The 21,883-nt window shown below is 41.6% G+C and overlaps 1 protein-coding gene across 16 annotated transcripts in view; it reads right to left on the bottom strand.

Annotated features, from left to right (window-relative positions):
• The window catches only part of ANKS1B (ankyrin repeat and sterile alpha motif domain containing 1B), a 349,603-nt gene that overhangs the window by 54,754 nt on the left and 272,966 nt on the right, over positions 1-21,883 (bottom strand). Inside the window, exon 1 of one of the 16 annotated variants that reach the window (XM_079991877.1) lies at positions 19,722-19,863. The exons of 12 other annotated variants lie outside the window; for them this stretch is intronic. The gene's annotated coding sequence lies outside the window, so the exon portion shown is untranslated. Of the gene's footprint in view, positions 1-19,054; positions 19,389-19,590; positions 19,678-19,721; positions 19,864-21,883 lie in introns of those variants that run through there. 3 more of the 16 variants (XM_079991890.1, XM_079991879.1, XM_079991878.1) reach the window with 3 other exon arrangements.

Below are 21,883 nucleotides of genomic sequence, written 5' to 3'. Positions count from 1 at the left end.
AGAATGGACCTCCGCAATAAATTAAGTACTTAACCCGAGGCACCATTGTATATGCATTTTAAAATTCTTTCCTACTCCCCCCCCCCATCCTTCACTTTCTCTCACTTAAATTCTGAATTCCTATTTCAAGTTTGATAACCTTTTCTCCATAATTTCCTCTCTCCTACTCGGTTTAACAACCCACCCAAATTCCTTTTCACATAACTGCTTTGTTCCGTCCATTTTCTGATTTGCTCCCTCCCACCTGGCTCAGCAATTTAATCTGAATTTGCAGCTCATTCTGCTCTGTACCCAGCTTACGGGTGGGAAGAAAATGAGAAGAGAGGAAAGAATGAAACTGAAATGCTTCAAGGGATAGAAAAGACAGTAGAAATTGTGAGAGGATCCACAGTGAAACATTATCAAATGGAGCTAGTGCTCTTTTTTTTACTGCAGATTAACATATGAATGTGTCACTTTACTGTATAGATTATAATGTACAGTGGTTAGGCTCAGTTAGTTCAGCTTGCAAATAACCAGGAATTTTCATGAACTTTTCACCAATACTACTCCAAAAGGTGTAGTGAAAAAGTAGAAGGAAATGGTAAAAATTCCCATATTTCTCTCTAAAGAAGTTTCCTAGATTTCTCACAATATGAAGTTTCTAATGCACTTAAATACAAATATCATATTGGCCTGAATATAAGCCTCACCTTTTTTTTCCAAATTCTGACCATGAAAAGTTAAAGTGCGGCTTAAATTTGCAACCTTACAAAAACTGGTTTTTATGATATCGCTGCTGAAACAGACATACGGTAAAATGGAATGGGTGTGAGTGCCTGCAGAATTTTAAGGGAGTGGCTTATATTCGGGTATTGTCTTTTTTTCTTTTCTCCCCTTGAATTTTAAAGGTGTGGCTTATATTCAGATGCAGCTTATATTTGGGCCAATACGGTATATTAAATATAAAGTGGTCAAATATATTTTGCTATATCTCTTGAGTATACAGTAATAATGATGGTATTTTGCTGGATAGAAAGTCAAAAGGTATATACAGTAAGGAATAAATAAGGAATTAACACCTTTAGAATGTGGTAATTTCTAAATGTTGAATGTGTCAATTTCTTGCGGTTATGAATGCCATCCAAATCTCTTCATGTAAATTATGTGCACCCTGTAAAAATTAAATTTAAAAAGATAACTCTGCAGCTGTCATAATTATTAATAAAATTCTAACATTAAAAAAATGCATTAACAGCATTCCATATTACTGCCAACTCAGGGCTGGCCTGCCCATGAGGCATAGTGAGGCGATTGTCCCAAGAGGCAGGCTGAAGACAACTGAGAAGGGTGGCAGATCCAGGCCCTGGGGAACACACCACTCACCATCATCTGCAGCTGTTGCCTGCCACTTCCTCCATCTCCTCCACTTCTCCAGCTGAGGAGACCACCTCCATAAGGAATTCCTCACTATCCCATCCCAAGAGCTACAGCCTTGATGTTGCTCAAGCTGAAGAAGATAATTCAGTTCCCTGAATAGGTGACATACCTAAGATACTTTTGCCTACTATACTATTATGATCTGGAGTGGAATAGATTACTATCTGAGTACTATGACACCAAATACTGGGAAGGGGGGGCACTGTGTGGATGTCCCTTCATTAATGGGGAGACAGGTCGGTGTGAGTTTATATTTTGCTCTGGTGTAGACAAATATCTCTTCTATTAATAGGGACCTGTTCAAAAAGCACATAGTGTGCTTCACTGACAAGAACAAAGGATTTATATATTTTAAAGATTTCCTTTCAAACACAGAATGTTCTCGATGCCAACATATGCTTAGATTTTGTGGCTCCTATAGTGGCAATTCATTATTAATTTTATAGGAAACGGTTCAGGTTTACTTTACTGAGAATTAGGATAGACCTATTTTTAAAAGCTTCACTGGCAATAAATAAACTAACTTCCAAGTTTCTATAGCAACCATCAAATCATATGTACAGTACATAGCATTACATTTTTAAAAACTCTCAGGTTGCACGTATAGAAATAAGTTAAATACAAAGTTGTCATACGAAATTATTGTTTTTCTTACAACACTGAAGTGAAAATTCACATTTCAGATAATGTCTTAAACTTACAAGATATGTAATTGTTCTACATGCTTTGTCAGAACACAAACAGATGTGCCGAGTACAAGATCAAGATTTTTTTTAAAGGTGGTTCTGTATCTTTGCCAACTGGAAGCCCCAGAGCAAATGACAGCAGCTGTAGTGCTCTTCTCTGGCAGCTGTTTCAATGACTTAGAATCACTGGAGCATAAGGACACCAGTTCATCTGCCAGCCCTACAGCAAGGTGGTGCGAGGCAAAACACAGCTGACCAGCTACATCCATGGTGCTCTGCTCCACAAAGGACTAGCATACAATGGAACAGAAGATGCAAGATACATATTTGGAAATAAAAGTTAGCATTAATTGGGTCAGTACTGTTATTTCAATGTTACTCCTTATTCAAAATGTTCTATAGATAAATTTATGAACAGTAAATTCAAAAAGTGATTCATTTACTCCAGTTCATTATGCGCTGAATGAAGCAGCAAATAATTTTGCCATGTCTGTGGTATTATGTTTCTCATGCATTAGTGGGGCTAATGACTAGAAAAGTAATTCAGTAGTTTAGATATTTGAATATCTTAGATATTAAGGTTGAAATCCTGCTGGCTATAGAACATACTTATTTTTTTCTCTCCATTGCCTATTGATCTCAATGTATTACCCAGGGTAGTAGACACTAAAGTACCTTTTCTGTTTAGTTCTTGGCACTGCATGCTGCTGATCCAGCAGAGGGGGAATGAAGGGAATTTACATACTCTATTTACACGGCATAAAATCCTACCTTCGGGCAGGTAATACTTTTAAACTTTCCTCTTCCTTACATAGCAAATTAGAAGTAATGTTTGAACTAAACCCAATGAAAAGTCCTTCTCTCTCGAGTGGAAAATAGTGCTATATTTCCTCCCGCTCTGAACATGTGCATCTCATTCACTGAAACTGGTTGCTATGGGTTGAATCATCATGAATACTAAAAGGTAACACACCACAGGAAGAAACAGACATGGACCTAATTAATCCCCTGTGCTAAACAAATCATCTTGGTAAACTGACCCAGAGATTAAGTGGGGAAGGGCTCAGTGGAAAAGTTTACAATAAAGGGGAAGAATCATGCATGCATTATTGGTATAGATGGAACTGCTATTTTACTGATTTACCGGTTGTGACACAAAGCTTTCAGTTCAGCAGCCATTCAAGAGGCCTTCACCTGCCCCAGCTGCAACAAAACATGTCTCTCCCACATTGGTCTCTACAGTTACAGCAGGCACTGCAACCTTCCAACAGTTTGACTTCACCCCAAAGGCACATTCCCTCATTGTCTTCTGCCACAGGCAGATACCAACAAGGTTAAAGCTCAAGTGCTTTAACCAAATTAGGATCACTCTGGATTGTCCAGAAAAGCTCAGGAAATGTAGGTGATTGTGTGCAACAGGAGAAGGCTGAACTTCTTGTTCTTTGCAAAGAACACACTAGCTTTTTCCTTCTCCCTGAAAGATTTGTTCTTCCATGCTGGATAAAACTACATACTGGTTCTGGAATACTGTTCCCATTTTCCATAAAATGGATTGTTACACAACACAACTGCCCATGTCATTTTGCATCTCAAATCTATTTTTTCAAGACATAGCATACTTCCTCTAGTCATGTCTGATATTGCTCCCCAGTTTGATTGCTTGACTTGAAAGCATTTGCACAACAATATGGTTTCAGGCACATTACCTCCATGGTCTCCAAAGTCAGATGGCTGCCAACCAACCAGCTTGAAGTCTTAGATAGCCACAGTCTAATGGGCTGGTGGAACATGGTGTCAAGGTCTTCAAAAGAATGCTCAAGAAAGCAGAAGTGGGGACAAAAGGCTGCAGTCTCTTGAGAAATAACTCCTCAATCTTATAAGGTGATGACAGAAGGAGAAACATACAAGAAACAGAAGAGATCTTCAATTGATTCTTAATCAGGGGGTGAGAAATAGAGTTGGCTGCAGACTCAGCAATATCAGAAGAGCTTGATAGTGATCAAAGTTATCAGGCAGCAGATGGGGACAGAAGTGACCAAAGGAAAGCAGAAGCTGAAATAGCAGAAGCTAACTATTTTGATTTGATTTCATAGAATTGTGGAGTTGGAAGGGACCATGAGGGTCACCTAGTCCAACCCCCTTCTTTTGCTCTTCATGGGGCTAGAACTCATGACCCTGAGATTAAGAGTCCCACACTCTATGAATGGAGCTATAAATAAAGTTTATCTTATGTTTATCAACATCCTGAAATACACAAGTTATTAATGTAAGAATAACACAATTGTATCCATCAGCTTGGCAAGCAATGGTTCAACATGCCATAGAAAATAATTACATTTTATTGCAGAAACTGGGGGGTGGGTGAAATTAACTGCCCCAGTAATAACTTATACATTTTATATGTGATTGCTGCTAACAGCAACCCATCTCTTCTTCCTGAAAATAAAGCAATACAGCTCTGCCTTGTTACCTAGCAACATAACATGTCACTGCTACTCTGGAAAAAAAAACTTGGTTTTGTGTCAAGAGAGCATTCATAAAGAACACTCCATTCAAATGTTCAGAAATTTATTTTAAAAATGAAAATAGTTTTGATAATTTGCATTTTTGAAACATCTTAAAAGATGTGATTCATAAAAGACACTAAGCAACAAGGTCCAAATCTGAACCTCATTTTAACATATATGCTTCTTGGAACCATTTTAGGAAAATGTGTATTTTAAAGGAGTCAATACAAGAGTCAGCACAAACATTATTCATATTATCAACTCTAAACAAAATGTGTGCCGTTGATTGCATATTTTAAATAGCTGCTTTACAGTATGCTAGCCCAGAGGAAGAAAGCTTGGGCACTTTAGATGTTGCTGGATTCCAGCCCTAGTCAGTATGCCCAATAGCCAGGGATGATGGGACTTTTAGTTCAGCAAAATCTGGAGGTCTACAGTTCTCTCAGCCCTATGCTTAATTAAAATTCTCTGTGACAACTTTCAGAAGTCCATCAGATGTGGAAAATGAAATTGTGCTTAAATGTTTCCTGCACTGTGCTTCATCCCCATATTGCATTAGTGTTATGACTACACACTTTGGGGACCTCCACAACTTAGTCAAGCAAACCAGCCAACAAGCCTGTGGATAAACATATTATGCACCCCCTCCCAAGAAAAGGGATTATAAAATGCTTTGTGATCTCTAGAGATACTTAATTCCTAAAAACTAAATCCTATCACAAATATCCAGAGCAGCTACAAGAGCTCATTCAGGCAGTTAATCATCTTTAAGGAGTGGGGATGACCTTTTTGTTCTTCCTGCACAATGAATTAATAAGCAGTTCTTAACCAAAGAGAGACATGGCGTAAGTGACTCTAGAACTGTTCTGTCAAGCAGATCTGCAATCATGTACAATAAAGTGAAAGAATAAAGTCAACTTTCTGGCAGAATTTCATTAGCAGCCATTAGGGTGGAAACACGTCAGAGACATATAGCAAAGATATTCTGGAACTTGTGATAATGAACAATCCAAGCCAGCTCACAAGAAAGTTATTTAAATGAGTGGAAGGGTGCTTTAAAATGGCTGCCCATGCCCCAGACTCTAAACCCAAAGTTGCCATTACTTTCCCAAACCAACTTTGTGTTTAATTCACTTTACCAACTGCCTGCCTTTAAGATCTGTTACTATTGGAAAAGCCATTATTTAATAGCAATAGTATGAAGATTAACCATTTCTGAATGCACATATGATCCCTTTATTGTTACCATGTGTCATAAATAACACTGGGCAACAATTTTTTACTTTTTGAATGTTGTCTAGATTTCTACAACTGATTTAGGGTATTTTTGCACTGCTGAATCAGGAAATGGCATCCGTTTCTCTCCATCAGGTCAGGTTTTTGTGCTATGTTGATTTGAAAAAAATCAGATCTTGTGACAAAATCAATTACATTTTTGTGGCATTATCACCTGATTTTTGTCAACACATATCATCCTAAATATGTTTTTAAGAGAAAAAAATGTTTTTCCAACAACATATATTGATTACCTGATAGAAACATCGATTACTGTAAACTGAATGGTGGAAATTGATAAAGGTAAGTGCACGTAAATTGCATGTTGCTTCACCTTTTTTCAAACATCAGGGCTTGAACTTCTGTTTCTTGGAACTCCTGGAATGCTCAGCGGCAGGGAGGTCTCTCTTCAGAGTCCAACAGTAGTCAGCCATCATGACTGTGTCCCAGCGACCCTGATACCTGGTCTCCATCTCTTTCATGTCCTGATGGAATCTCTCCCCCTGCTCGTCACTCATTGAACCCAGGTTCTCAGGAAACCGGTCCATATGTGAAAATAGGTAGTGCATCTTGATGCTCATGTTGCAGCCCAGGTTTCTGAAAGCAGTCAGCATGTTGCTGACAAGTTCTGCGTAGTTTCTGGCCTTATTGTTGCCAAGAAAGTTCTTCACTACCAGAACAAATGCCTTCCACGCTTCCAGTTCCACTTCGTTCATTGAGTTTCCAAACTCTGGATCTCTGATGAGCTGACAGATCTGAGGACCGTCAAAGATGCCAGCTTTCAACTTCTCCATGATCAATCCTGGAAAAGCCTGGCACAAGTAAGTGAAGCAGTCACCATCCTTGTCCAGAGCCTTGGTGAACTGCTTGATTAAGCCGAGCTTGATGTGCAGCGGTGGGAAGAGTATTCTGTCTCTGTCCACCAGAGGGTCATTGATGACGTTCCTTTCTTTTCAAGGCACCAATTCCTCCCGCACAGGCCAGTCCTTCTTCGTGTAATGCTGAGCACGGTCCCTACTATCCCACATGCACAGAAAACATGGGTACTTGGTGAAGCCAGATTGTTGTCCCAACAAAAAGTTCACCATCTTCAGGTCAACACAAATAAACCACTTATGCTGATCATATCCAATTTTCTCCAGCACATACTTCACCACTTCATAGTTCTCCTTCAGTGTACTCGAGTGAGCCAGGGGTATAGAGGCAAACTGGTTGCCATTGTGTAGCAGAACACATTTCAGTGATCGCTTGCTGCTGTCAATGAACAGTCTCCAATCTTTGGGTTCGTACTGTGGCACTCCAAGCTTGAGCAGAAGCTGCGCAATATCTGCACAGTACACCAAGTCCTTCTCTTCCGAGAAAAAATGGAGGTACTCTTGATGCCTGTTGCGGAAGAAGCTGATGCGAGCACTGTCAGAGAGGAGGTTTTTTTCCTTCAATCTGGATGCCAACAGTTCGGCAGAGTCCTTTGACAATTCTTTGTGGGACGGCTGCCCCATTAACTTAGTTTTGATCCCCCAACTTTATGCTTTGCTGCACCAATTTATGGAAGATTTCGAGGTTTTATGACTTCAAACTGATTCCTTTTCGACATAATCACCCAGAACTATCGGACCTGAATACTTCTTGTCATTAAAATAATCATTTCCAATCAAAACATTTATTTGACATGGCATTTTACCCCCACCAACTTCTTCTAAAATGCTCCACACAAGTGTACATGTGAACAAAAATGTAAAAAAACCGACATGTGGCCATAGCTCAAAAACTTGACTTGATTGAGCAAAACCAATGTGATTTTTGGATTCAGCGCATCAGATTTGTCCTAAATCAACTGAAAAAACGCAGACAACAAATTTGTTGTTGTAATATAAGGATTTTATAGGTTTGAGACTATCTGCACAACGTACGGTATCCTGACCTCATGCTATCCTGCTCCCAGGGAAATAAAAATAGCCTTGCGGACTGGCTAAAGGGGAAATGAGACATTACTTTGAGCATCAATTGAAATATAGATCTTAGGTCCAGTTCATCTGTATGGAACAACATAAAATATGTATCAGGCATCACAAAGTTTCACAGGCTCTCTAAGGCTTTCTTTCTTTAACTAAAGTTTTAAGTAGAAGCAATACAAAGAACTGTGAAGGTCAGACCTGGAATATATTAATTTGGATGGCAGGCATAGCATACATAGAGGTACATCTACATTTCCTTCCCTGCAAGTAAACTAGGGAGAAACTAGGCTTTATTTCACCTGGGCCAAAGACCCAGTCTGGAACACACTCATACCCCAAGCATTTGTGTACATACATGCAGGCTGGGAGCTTCAATGGCGCCCCTCTGGAGGGTTCACCTGGGGAAAAAAGTCTAGCCCCTTGTAGCTATGGCACTGCTTCAGATGAGAGACAAAACTCAAAATCATCTTTAAAAAGTACTAGTAGAATGCCGTCATTCTATCTACTATGCTGAGTCCATAATGATTCTTGAAACCAGGTAAATGGTACACTCTTGGGAGCTTATGTAAATAACCCCAAATAACTGTACACTTTGGGAATCTAATGCCTGTGAAAGCATTCTAGATATGCCTCTGTTTTCTGAGCCCTGAAAACAAAGTTGACCATGCCTGCCAAATAAGAAGCACAGTGTTTATGATATAGGCTTGATTCACATGCCCACATGGAGACGAGATGTGGACTGAATAGATCTAGGCTGAGGCTTAATCATTTGTTATATTTACAATTATGTTTTCAGCCCACTAAGGCCCTCAAGGTGATTCATGTAAGAATCTTTAGCAGTTCAATAACTACAATATACACAGAAGTCCTCAGAAATACAACACTGAAAGTTTAGAGGGCACACTGATCCAGAAGCTAAACAAGAACTTTATTGTCTCTCTCCATCAAGAACAGGTAGTAGATGGTAACTCCTGATGCCACCCACATACGACTTAAGTCCAATGTCACCTAGTCACTATACTATATAATGACACTATCCACACAACTACAGTCACGAGCAATTGTACAGCCCACACCGGGGGTCCAAAATGAAACTCAGCATAACAATCCTGCTGGAATAAGATTTTACAAGGACCATTCTAAAGGACCCGACAGAACAAGGCAGCCTGAGTCGAGCACCAAGTGATGCAGTCTTGTTACTAGATCACCATTACCCACTGCCTTGCAGGACATCTTCAGAAGAGAAAAAAGCTAAGGAGTAAACCCTACACAAATCCAGAGTTGAGTCCCTATGATGGTTGGATGATGTCTTGTAAACCTCCTTCCAGCAACTACTGCAGCCAAGTTGGTGCCAAATGCATTGCTCTGCTTTCCTTTGGACCATATTAGCAAGGCCAAGAGGGAAGTCTTGTCATCTGGGAAGCCCAGAACCTCCATACACACTAGAGGCTTGTGCCCCAGAGATGTCACTTTGGTGCTACTAACGCAGCAAAACATTCCAGCTGAACTATTTAAAATTTTAAAAGATGATGCTGTTAAGGTGCTACACTCAATATGCCAGCAAGTCTGGAAAACTCAGCAGTGGCCAGAGGACTGGAGAAGATCAGTGTACATCACAATCCCAAAGAAGGGCAGTGCCAAAGAATGTTCCAACTACCGCACAATTGCACTCATTTCACACGCTAGCAAAGTTATGCTTAAAATTCTACAAAGAAGGCTTAAGCAATATGTGGACTGAGAACTCCCAGAAGTGCAAGCTGGATTTCAAATGGGCAGAGGAACCAGAGACCAAATTGCAAACATGCGCTGGATTATGGAGAAAGCCAGAGAGTTCCAGAAAAACATCTACTTCTGCTTCATTGACTACGCAAAAGCATTTGACTGTGTTGACCACAACACACTATGGCAAGTTCTTAAAGAAATGGGAGTGCCTGATCACCTCATCTGTCTCCTAAGAAATCTCTATGTGGGACAAGAAGCTACAGTTAGAACTGGATATGGAACAACTGATTGGTTCAAAATTGGGAAAGGAGTACGACAAGGCTGTATATTGTCTCCCTGCTTATTTAACTTATATGCAGAATTCATCATGCGAAAGCCTGGACAGGATGAATCCCAAACCAGAATTAAGATTGCCGGAAGAAATATCAACAACCTCAGATATGCAGATGACACAACTTTGATGGCAGAAAGTGAGGAGGAATTAAAGAACCTCTTAATGCGGGTGAAAGAGGAGAGCGCAAAATATGGTCTGAAGCTCAACATCAAAAAAACTAAGATCATGACCACTGGGCCCATCACCTCCTGGCAAATAGAAGGGGAAGAGATGGAAGCAGTGAGAGATTTTACTTTCTTGGGCTCCATGATCACTGCAAATTGTGACAGCAGTCACGAAATTAAAGACGCCTGCTTCTTGGGAGAAAAGCAATAACAAACCTAGACAGCATCTTTAAAAAAAGAGACATTACCTGCTGACAAAGGTACGTATAGTTAAGGCTATGGTTTTCCCAGTAGTGATGAATGGAAGTGAGAGCTGGACCATAAAGAAGGCTAATCGCCGAAGAATTGATGCTTTTGAATTCTGGTGCTGGAGGAGACTCTTGAGAGTCCCGTGGACTGCAAAAAGATCAAACCTATCCATTCTGAAGGAAATCAGCCCTGAGTGCTCACTGGAAGGACAGATCCTGAAGCTGAGGCTCTAATACTTTGGCCACCTCATGAGAAGAGAAGACTCCCTGGAAAAGACCCTGATGCTGGGAAAGATGGAGGGCACAAGGAGAAGGGGACGACAAGAGGACGAGATGGTTGGACAGTGTTCTCGAAGCTACCAGCATGAGTTTGACCAAACTGCAGGAGGCAGTGGAAGACAGGAGTGCCTGGCGTGCTCTGGTCCATGGGGCCACGAAGAGTCAGACACGGCTAAACGACTAAACAACAATAACAATGCAGCAAAAACAAAATGGGAGGCAGCAGTTACAAGTTACCTGTCTCTGCAGCCACAGCAGGCGCTGTGATTCTCCAGCGGGTTTTCACCCCCAGAGGTGCCAACAACAACTAGATCACCAGAAAATGCCAGTATGATTCCCCCAGTCATTATCACCAAGACTTCCAAGAACTAAGAGCTGTTGACCCTATCTGCCTAAGAAAGTTTGAGACTTAACTTGCTGCCCAATTTTATTATGTAAAATACTTTGAGAAGTCTTTGCTAAAAAGTGGTACATATTCCAAATAAATAAAAATTCAGCTCACCCAATGTACATTTAATATTCTCCCACAAAGCTCTCCAAGGGGGTAGGCAACTGGTATAGTAAATAGCAGCCAATTTGGGACTTTTTAGTTTCGAGAAAAGGCGAGTAAGTGGTGGCATGACAAACGTTTGTAAAATTATGCATGGCATGGAGAAAATGAATTTTAAAAAAGGTTTTCTCCCTCTCTCGTGATGCTAGAACTCATGGGCATCCAATGATGCCGTCCAAAGTGGCTGGGGCAACCCAGTCAGATGGGTGGGGTTCAAGTTATTATCATTATTAGCTGAATGTTGGAAGACTCAAGACAGATAAAAGAAGCTACTTTGTCATGCAGCACCTAGTTAAACTATGGAACTTGCTCCCACAGGAGGCAGTGATGGGCACCAATTTGGATGGCTTTAAAAGAGGATGGGGCAACATGGAGGATAAGGCTATCAATGGCTACTAGTCATGGCTCCACAGTTGGAAGCAACAATGCTTCTTAATACAATTACTGGCAACCACAGGAGTAGGGAGTGCTCTTGTGCTCGAGCCCTGCTTACAGGTTTCCCACAGGAATCTGGTCGAGCATTTTGGGAACAGGATGCTGGACTAGATGGGCCATTGCCCTGATTCAGCCGGCTATTCTTATGTTCTTATTGTAGAAAATTAGTAAGCATCCATTGCCTAGGAAGTAAATAGGGAAATCATACAGAAATACCCAAGCAGCCTTTTTAGTTTCCTATAGCAATATTTGAGAAAGCAGAAGCAGTTAGTTAAATGTACATACAGACCCTGCAGGCATTTTCTAAAGGGCTAATAGCTCACAGTCCAAGGGCATACACTTCTCAAATGGGAACATGAATATGATGAATGCTCAAGGACCAATCTTGATTAATTCTGTTCATATTTCCAGAAACCAAACTAACAAAATACCAAATCAAATATAACTGAAATAAAATTAAATACGAAATAGCTAATCAAAGGACCAAGAGTTCAGTTCATATCAGATAAACAATATGTCTGTTATAACTGTTTTATCATTAATTATTAATGTCACTGATTTTTAAAACGAATTAGAACTCAAAACTGTCCTATCATTTTACAGAGTAATCCTAATTGTGTTTTCTTATAAGATTATTTGAGCTCAGTGGGGCTTATTCCCTAGTAAGTGTCTTCAGCTTTGCAGCCTTAATGGTCTTAATTCATTAACAGTAACTGCAATCCTAAGCCCTCATGTTGATGAAATGGTAGAGTGGGCAGGGGAGTTTACAGTTCTCCTACCCACAGTAACAGGTAGAAAGTCCCACAACAGGGGGTTTTGAGAGCAGAACACCAGCTGTTTTGGATCGACTAGATCCAAAACCTTAAATATTACACAAAGGACCTGATTCTCAGGTCCCTTAACCATTGCCAGCCTGAAGCTGACATGGTGAAAAAGGAAGAGGAAGAAAACACCAACTACCACTAGCAGGGCATGCCTAGGTGGCAATGGACCTGCTGCCCCCTTCCTGCCCAAGCCCAGTAGATGGCTCTGTCACAGTGCTTTCTGTCTTCATTACTGCAATACAGAATCCATATAACTAAACATACATGGTAGGAGAATGGGTCAAGTATACCTATACTGTGAGCTGTGGTCAAGGACGTTCATATGGCATTATTATATAGAATTCCGCAAAATTCATATTATTATTTCACTTTTACTTTCTGAGCTGAATATGTTAACACAGTGGAGAAATCAGATGCCAACAAGTTCCCGGGTGCATTTGCAGCCTGAATTACAGCAACAAGGAAGTGCAAAATCACTTGTAACCATTTCACTAACATTGACCTAGTTCTTCTCTCCCTTTCTAAAAATACAAAGACAAGTTTTCCCCAAGGCATTTTGGGGCCTGAGGTGCAAAATCTAATAGTACTAAGGCTTATCTATGGAAAAATATAATGATACCTTAAGTAGCCAAAGATGCCTTGCACTTCCTTATGACAGGGATGGCCCTAATTGCTGTCATTTAATATGTAGCTAATAATGTTATTTAATATGTAGCTATGTAATAAGCTACTTTGGGGTTGATTATACGTTGTTGTTGTTGTTGTGGTTGTTGTTGTTGTTGTTACCTAGCTTTGTACATTAAGTAAGCAAACAGGAGCTGTTGTTAAACTGATTCAATGTCTGGAAGGTGGATATGGGTTTACAAACTAAAACTGAATCAAGATGACATGAAATTATGCTTGGTGAAGGGCCAAGTGCTTCAGGACTATGCAGTCTGCTATCGGTGGTATATTTGTTGCTCTACTGGAGCAGCTCAACCATTTACATTTCCTTCAAAACCCACCGCTGCTGTTGAATAAGCAGCAGTATGGAGTGTTGTTTAAATACATTTATCTGATTCTTCAGCTGTGTCTCTTTGCTAAAAGCCAGGCCTTATAAAAGTTATCCATGCCAGTTACCCATGTCTTTGAAATTTCAAGGAGTGACTACTGTAGTATTCTGTGTGAAGAGCTGCCCTTGACAATAGTTTAGAATCTACAGCTAGTGCAGAATCCCAAAGGCTGCCTACTGGTGGGAACTGGCAAATGAAGCACATTGTGTCAACTGCACTTGCTGCCAATGAGCTTCCAGACCCTATTTAAGGTGTATGTTCTTACCTGTAAACCCTTCATGGCCCCAGACTGAAATATTTTAGAAAGCTTCTGTCTCTGTATGAACTGTTTCACCTTTCAGGATATTTGTGGAGCATAGAGGGCAAGCCCTCTTGGTTCAGCCTGCTTGGTTGCAAGTCCCAACAGTTCAAGAAAGCCTTTGGTTAGAAGTTGTAGGTTTTACTGTTTAGAATTTAAGTCTTAATTTTGTTATATTATTTTAAATTACTTTGAAGAGATGTTCTGACTGAGCTGCCACAAGCAGTTGTGAAAGATGGAATAGAAATATTTTAAGTAAGGGATCTGCCTGAAATTTAAGATATGCATTGGGGGTCCTTTTCCAGGTGCCTCGCCATTAGGGCCTGATAATCAGAGACTTTGGGGACTGGAGATACAGCCATTATGACCAATGGTTTTGATAGCCTTATCTTCCATGAATTTTTCTAATCCATGAATTTGTCTAATCATTTGGAAATGACCTGATCCATCCAGATTGGTGGCGACCTCTACATCTTCTGGGAGTGAATTCCATGAATTCCATAATTTAACTACTGTATATGCTATGTGAACAAGTTCCTCCTTTTGTCCTTCCGGAATCTTCCAATATGCAGCATCACTATTATGAGAAAGGGAGAAAAACTCCCTTCCATCCACTTCCTCACACCACTTATACACCTCTAACATGTCCTCTCTTACTAAACAATTTTTCTGAACTAAAAGGCCGCAAATGTTTGAATCCTTTCCCCATAGGGGAATTACTCCAATGCCTTGATCATTTTCTTTCCAATTTTCTGAATTTTCCAGCTCCACAATACACTTTTTCGGGTGAGATGACCACAAATATACACAATACGATGACTATTCCAAATATGGTTCCACCATAGGTTTGTATAGTGGCATTATGATATTGGCAGTTTAATTTTCAGACGCATTCTTGATTCATTCCTAGGATGCGACATCATTGCTGCTGCACATTGAGTCAACATCTTCATTAAGCTATCCACTATGGCCCCAAGGTCTCACCCCTGGCCAGTTATCACCAGTTCAGATCTCATTACTGCACATGTGAAATAATGATTCCCCCTATGCATTATATTATGTTTGCTTTTATTGTATCACAAGTGCATTGAACTGTAATCTTACTGCCCATTCACCTGGTTTGGAGAGATCCTTTTGAAACTACTCACAACCCTTTGGGTTGGTTGGTTGGTTTTAACCTCCTGAATGAATTTAGTCAGCTTGCTGACCATCCCTAACTTAGGTCATTTAAGAACAAGCTAAAAAGCATAGGTCCTAATACTAATCTTCAGGGGACTCACTTTTCACATTCCTCCATTGCAGAACTGTTCCTATTCTCTGATGACTATTCTTTAACTAGTTACTGTTCCATAAAATGACCTGCCCCACTTATCCCATAACTGATACTCAGGAGTCTTCAGTGAGGAACTTTGTCAAAAAATAAATAAAATGAAAAGCCAAGTGGACAGTGTTTACTGGGAAGAAGCAGAAGGTGGTTGGTGTCTTCAGGCTGATTTAAATTACAGTTAGCTATAAACAAACTCAGATTCAGCACTAACCATGAAATGCTGAGAATTCCTATAGCTTCAGCTCTGAGATTGGTATTACCACCTTTCCATTCTGCGCCACTTGTAATTTTTATTCTACCTCTCCCAATACATCCTACTGGCTATTTATTTATTGAAAAAATTTATTAGGCATCATACAATGTACAGTATCTATCCATGGTGACTTACAACCTCAGATATAGCACTATATAATCGTAATAGCAACACCAAAAACATTGCAAAACATTAATTGATACATTTCAATATATTATGCCAGTGTCTGTAACTCCCAAGATTGGTCTAAACTGGACTTCCACTGAAGATGACTTGGAAGCTTTAGTGATTCACAAGGCAGCTGTCCATTCATTTTTTTGTTTCTGGAATATGGACATATATTGCACCCGTGAGATTCTGGGCATAATTCAAGGTGCTGACTTTAACCTTTCAACCCATGTGCAGTCTGGGACACTCATATCTTAAGGACCATCTCAAAAAGTATCTGCTGTTCCTATGAGACATGTCCAGACAATGGCTTTTTAGGGGACTGAGATTTTTAAATAATAACCCCAAAGCTTTGGATAACTGTGATTAAGAATTACTTTAGACTTGCTGAATCAGGCCAATGGCCCATTTAGTCCAGAATCCAGTTCTCACAGCAGCCAAGATGCCCATGGGAAGCCCAAATGCAGGACCAGAGTGCAATAAATAGCACTCTACTTGCTTGTGATTTCTAGCAACTGGCATTCCGAAGCATACTGCCTCTGAGAGTAGCTTTAATAGGATAAACAATGGGTAAACTGGTAAGTCATAACCTAAAATTTCATTTATGATACTTCTTGATCTAGAGGTAGGTCCAAAAGATACAAAACCTATGAGATCTGCTAAAATTGCATCACCAGCATTTGTCTTTCACTTGCATACGCATTTGACTCCTTTTCGGTTTTAACAATTTGTACAAAATATCTTCAAAGTTCATATGCAGGGTGGACTTTTTCCATTTCCATGTTGCCTGTACAATACTTTTCATAAAATCGGTTTCTCATTTAGTCTGCCAGAAATGTCTTATGATGTTTAAATCTGCTAACATCTTATTTTATTTTCTGAGAGTCCTCAGTTTCAAGGTTTAAAACTTTACTGTTAATAGTTGTGATGTTACTGCTTAAAAAAAAATATCTCACTGACTCAATGATTCTACGTATTCCAGAGCCTAGTTTTATGCCAATGTAAGCACAGCGAATGGGCTTGTTGAAGGTGCAATTTGTGAGCTGCAACTTTACAAAGTTCAGCAATCTCTACTAGTAAAAATCACATCCATTTCTGAGGATATTATGCTGATAAAGTATTCTAGATATTAGACTTCCTCTCTTGCCCTGGTTGTTTTAATAGTCAGACTGCAACCCCTTATCTACCACTTCATTTTATCTTGGTGTTTTTTTTAAAAAAAAAAGTTGGGGAGATGAAATTATAACTGATTTTTTAAAGTGTTTCTCTTATATACCTTCTGAACCCTAATGAATATATAATGCATGAACTAATATAACAGTTCATTTAAAAACTCCTCTTGTGACTAAACTGGCCTATTTAAATAGCAAAAGTACATGCCCTTCCTTTTTACCAATCAAAATGAGTCAGACATGTCATTTGCATTAATTACTTCAGGGCTCTCATTCAGCAACAACTTAGCAAAGCTTATCTTTATTCACGCAACAGGTTTGAATAATGAGCTTAATAAAAAATGCTCACATGTGAACAGTTAAAACACTGGTCTGCAAGATCACAGCCTGTGTGTATTTACATGTATCAAAGGGGAGAGAGAGCTAAACTTCTCCCTGACAAGCTGCACCAAATAGCATTCACTAAAATAACTAAGTCTCCATTTTATAGCTTCATTAAAATCTTTATGTTGCCATTAGAATGGAGTTTTACTACATGGAGATAATTAAACATTGCAGGATCAAGATCTGCTGCTCTGAAAAGAAAAGCCTTTTTGCTCTTTAAAAACCCTTGGACATATAGAAATCAACAGAAAAACCAAAGAACTACTCTTGTGACAAAGTCTCGTTCCCTCAGCACACCTGATAATGCAGATTAGGCCAATAAGGATTATAATCATAGATCCAAAATAGGTGTTGCCCACTGTGTCCAAGGGATAACTTCAAGGTTGATTAATGGCTTCTTGGCAAATAATAGTAGAAAATCTTTCCAAGGAACAATGGCATCAATTTAGTATTATGTTGCCAAAGCTAAATATTAAGGTTTAAAAGGTTTAGATACTGTCCACATTGCTACTAGATATATCATGACTTCATGCAAACTGAAACACATTATCACCAGCTTTCTAAAATCACCCACTTCCCCAGACATGGGCAAAGGTGGCAATTTGTTTCAGCATTCAGGTGTAAATACACAAAAAAACCTAAATGCTAAAGCTCTCAGAGTTATGTGGTCTACAGTTAGGTTTGTATAAAACATCTAAGACTGTTTTGTTCATTGTATTACTCCCACTACGTTACAGACTTTTGTGTGAGAAAAGCATGTCTGAAGCGCAGCATGAGTATTTGTTGAGAGTACAGCTTGCAATAAAATAACAACTGCTGCACACTTCACAGATGATGACGTACATTTCCCCCTAGGAAATATATATGTACGTATACACCTACAGTCATGCAGTTGTAAGATACTGAGTAGCCAACCAGCTCAATAACTACTTACCCTAACAGAATCTCATTGAAATAAATGAAACTGCACCACTGTCAAGCAATTGTTTTTAAGGCCTAAGAGAATGCTACCTGTGTAAGTATGTTGTCACATGGTAGCATTCCAGTCAGATATGGCTGGAATAAAGGTTTGCACGTTGTTTCCATCTCCCCTGTGTCCAGTTCATTCAAAAGGCGGGCCAAAATAAAAGATATTTAATGGATGGCATTTAAAATGTCATTTTTTTATGTTATGGATGAAAGGATGCTTTCAATCAGCAGGTGTGCCAAACCTGAGAAGAGACATCAAGCCCCTTTCTTTGAGAATATCTGAACAGAGAGGACGAAAAGAGCCTCTCCGCAAACCCGAGACCCCATCGCCCTCCACTCCTTGACAAGTTTGAGACCACAGCGAATGTTATCAAGCCCCCCTGTGCAATGTAAACGCTGACACAACCTCCAAACAAAACAAAAAAAAAGCAGTTGCAGGCTTCGCACGCTGCGTTATTGCTCTCCAGGGTGTATCGCTGGAAAGTACATGCCCACTTTTAATCACTGCTTAAAAATACATGGAGTGAGCGCACTGGAGATGAAGCGTTCCCGGTCCCCCTCCCCCAGCAGCACTCAGAGGCGAGGAAAAACTCGCCGCCCGCCACACGACAGGACCACTTCCATCAGGCGCTCCTTAGAACTACATGGCAGGCGAGGCACATCTCTCGCTCTTTGTCTCTCTGCAATTTTTTTCCTTTCCGTTTAAAAAGGCTATTTTTAGGCACCGGCGACATTCCTAAAGACTGCTTGTTTTTGGGAGGGGGGGAATGAGGGACGGAGGAAAGCTGCCCTTCTGAGGTGATATCCACTCCACTGTGGCACAGCGCAGAGCCTGAAGAGCGAAGCGAGGCAGGGGCGGCCAGACGGACCCCAGCGACGAAGGCGCCTTCTCGCTCGGCACCTCCTCACCCCTTCGTCCAACCTGCAGCCTAAGAGTGGGAGCCCCCCTCGGCTGCCCGAGGCAGGGACCGTCCTTGGCTGAGCCCGGACCCTCCTCCTCCCGAGCCAACCCCTCACACCGCCACTCGCTTACTCATCAGTTCCCCGGCCGGGCGGTCGGTCTCACCTAGGCGCAGCTAAGCGGCGGCCGCGACGGTGGCGAGGCGAAGCGAACGCGGCGGCGGCGGCGGGCAGGCGGGGGCTGCGAGCCAAGCCGGGGATATTTATATTCTGCAGCGTTTATCCCTCTCCTTTGTGCATCTTCCTTCCCCGCCGTGTGGCGAACGAGGCAGGGACGCCGCAGCGGAACCGAGCCGAGCGCAGCGCAGCTGAGCGCTTCCCTCCCTTGCCTGCCTGCCTCCCCCCCCCCCATCCATCCAGCCGCCGGCACCGCCGAGCGAGGGAGGGACAGAGGGCGAGAGGGAGCGAGGGAGGGGAGCGCGCGCCCCCCGCCTCCCATCCCCCGCCGGTGCCGCCGCCGCCGCCGCCGCCTCTCCCCCTTTTCCCGCGCTCCCGGCCGCGTGCTCGTGCCGGGGTGGAAAAGCGGCCGCCGCAGCTCGGCTCCCCGCGCACCCCACCTCATTATTTCGTCCCGCCAAAGGAGGGCCGCGGCCGCTCGTCGTCACTCACCGGGCTCTCCCGTGCGCAGCGGAGAGGTCCGGGCCGTACGCCGCGCTGGTTCCGGCCGGGCAGATTGCCGATCTACCGCTGCGCCTCCCCGCCCCCCCCGCCCCGCATCCCCTGTTACTATGGATATTCACCGTGTGTCTCCTCCGCTCCCGCCTGCACACGGAGAGGGAAGTGGCTGCCGGGCTGCTCGACGGGCGCCCACATACCGCCACCCAAAGCGACCCTCCCCGCTGCAGCGACTGTCGCTTCGCCGCCCTCGCCTCAGCCGCCAGAGGTCTACCTGACACTATCCCGCCAGGGCCGGACTCTCCCCGCTCCTTCGGCTTGAGGAGCTAAGGGAGGTTCATGAAAATGCTGATTACACCCTGCTGAGGCAGGGAGACGCAGAGGGAGGGAGGGAGGGAGGGAGGGAGAGAGGCCCTCACGCGCCTCCGCGCTGCAGCCTTGGGGAGAGAGGATCACCCTCAGGGCACCTACACAGCTGAGGCAAATGCCACCACTCCGGCGCGGAGCGTGACGCGCAGAGCATCCACCGCCACACAGGCTCGCGGAAGAAGCCAGACACAATTCAGTAGTAGAGTGGATTCAAAGGGCCAGGAGTAACGCAGTAGCCATTTAAAAGCGAACTGCGCCGCACCTGTAACCAGGCGGGGAGACTGACGCGCGTAGCTGCTGGCTACACGAATCAAGGGGCAATTCTGATGTTGTGTTGCCAAAGCGAGGCAGTCTCTGCTTCTGTGTGTCCCATCCCACCACCACGGTTTCCTTCAGTAACATTTAAGCACTCCTACACACACACACACAACACACACCTGCACGGAGGAGGTGCATTTCTACTGTGGTAGCTCACACGTTGTTAAAACAAAAAGGTTGGGTCTAAATTGCTAGTCCCTTTCTGGGATCCAGGGATGGGGAAAACACCTTGTGATTGGTGCTGCGTGCTCTTCCCATTCTTTTCATATATATATATATATATTAAGTAAAGCTTTTTATGATACAGCAAGATTTAAAAAAACACCAAGTCTATAGAAAAGTAAAAGCAGAAAAAGTAAAGATGTGGTGCGCATGTATAGAACAAAAAAAAGGGGAGGAAAAAAGGAGAAAAAGAAAAGAAATGAAAAGAGACAAAGAAAGAAAAGGGGAGTGAAATGAAAAGAAAAGAGAAAGGGATCCCAATTCTCTGGCTGTCAGTTACCGGTACATACAAAGAATTATTCCAAACATTTGCTCTATGATAACATTAAACTATTCTACTTTCTACAAACCAGCATTTCCCCTATTTTCCCCACTCAAATATGTTCACTTTCCATTTCACACAATAAGTCCAAAAGGGGATCCCAATTAATAATATAGATAAATGTCAGCAATAGTTTCAGCTTTATCTGCAACAATTTCAGCAAGCAACCCTGCCATCATACTAAATAATGGTAAACATTTCCCTCTTTGAGCATATAAGAGTCGCTCTGCTGTGATCATATCTTAAGATCATACTCCACAATCCCTTTCTTATTATTGGTCCACACCCAGCTCTGTATATTCCAGTTTCTACTTCCTGTTGCATTTGCCATGTTTTTCCAGCCTTAACTAATATTGACATTTTCATTGGTGTTTCTTCCACTCTTTTTCCAAAAAGAATGACAGAGATTTAATAGCTTTATAGCCTGGGATCATGTCATGTCATAGGTAGAACTCTTCCTCTCTCAATTCCATCTATGTCAGATTATCCAGATCTCTCTCAATCTCTGCATTTATAACTTCATTTTTGTTTTCCAAAATCTCAGCTTTATCATTTAGTTGCTTCATTTCTCCATTCACTTTTATAGCAGGTTCTTTCATTTCACCAGTTGTTCCTTTAAGTTTTGCCATAGTTTCATCTCTCAGTCCTGTCAGTACTTAGTCATCTACACCTCTATGTTATTTCTGATCCCTTTTTGCATTTCATTAATCTCTGCTTTAATTTCAATCCTTGTTTAATTCATCTTTCATCTGAAATATTCTATTTGTTCAGCAAATATCTGCTGAAGAATACCAACAGTAAGTGGTGTGTCCAAAGTTGCATTTTCTCTTGTACTTGCCATACTGAATATTAAGACTACTTAAAACATAAAGAACAGGTCTTCTCCCTTTTTTCATCCCTGTTTTCCTGTGCTGTTTTTTGATATTGCTAAAAGTTATGGAATGTCAAGTTGTGTGTCGCTAGGAAGAGTGTAATAGCCATTAAGCATTAGAGCATGCTCCTCCAATACTGAACTTCTTGGTTTATGTTTTGCATTGCTTCTTTAATCTAAGCCTA

This window comes from Podarcis cretensis, assembly GCF_951804945.1.
Source record: "Podarcis cretensis genome assembly, chromosome: 10".
In the NCBI taxonomy this organism is placed as follows: domain Eukaryota; kingdom Metazoa; phylum Chordata; class Lepidosauria; order Squamata; family Lacertidae; genus Podarcis; species Podarcis cretensis.
The sequence above is the reverse complement of the archived record's forward strand: the minus strand, read 5'-3'. Positions and strand labels throughout refer to the sequence as shown.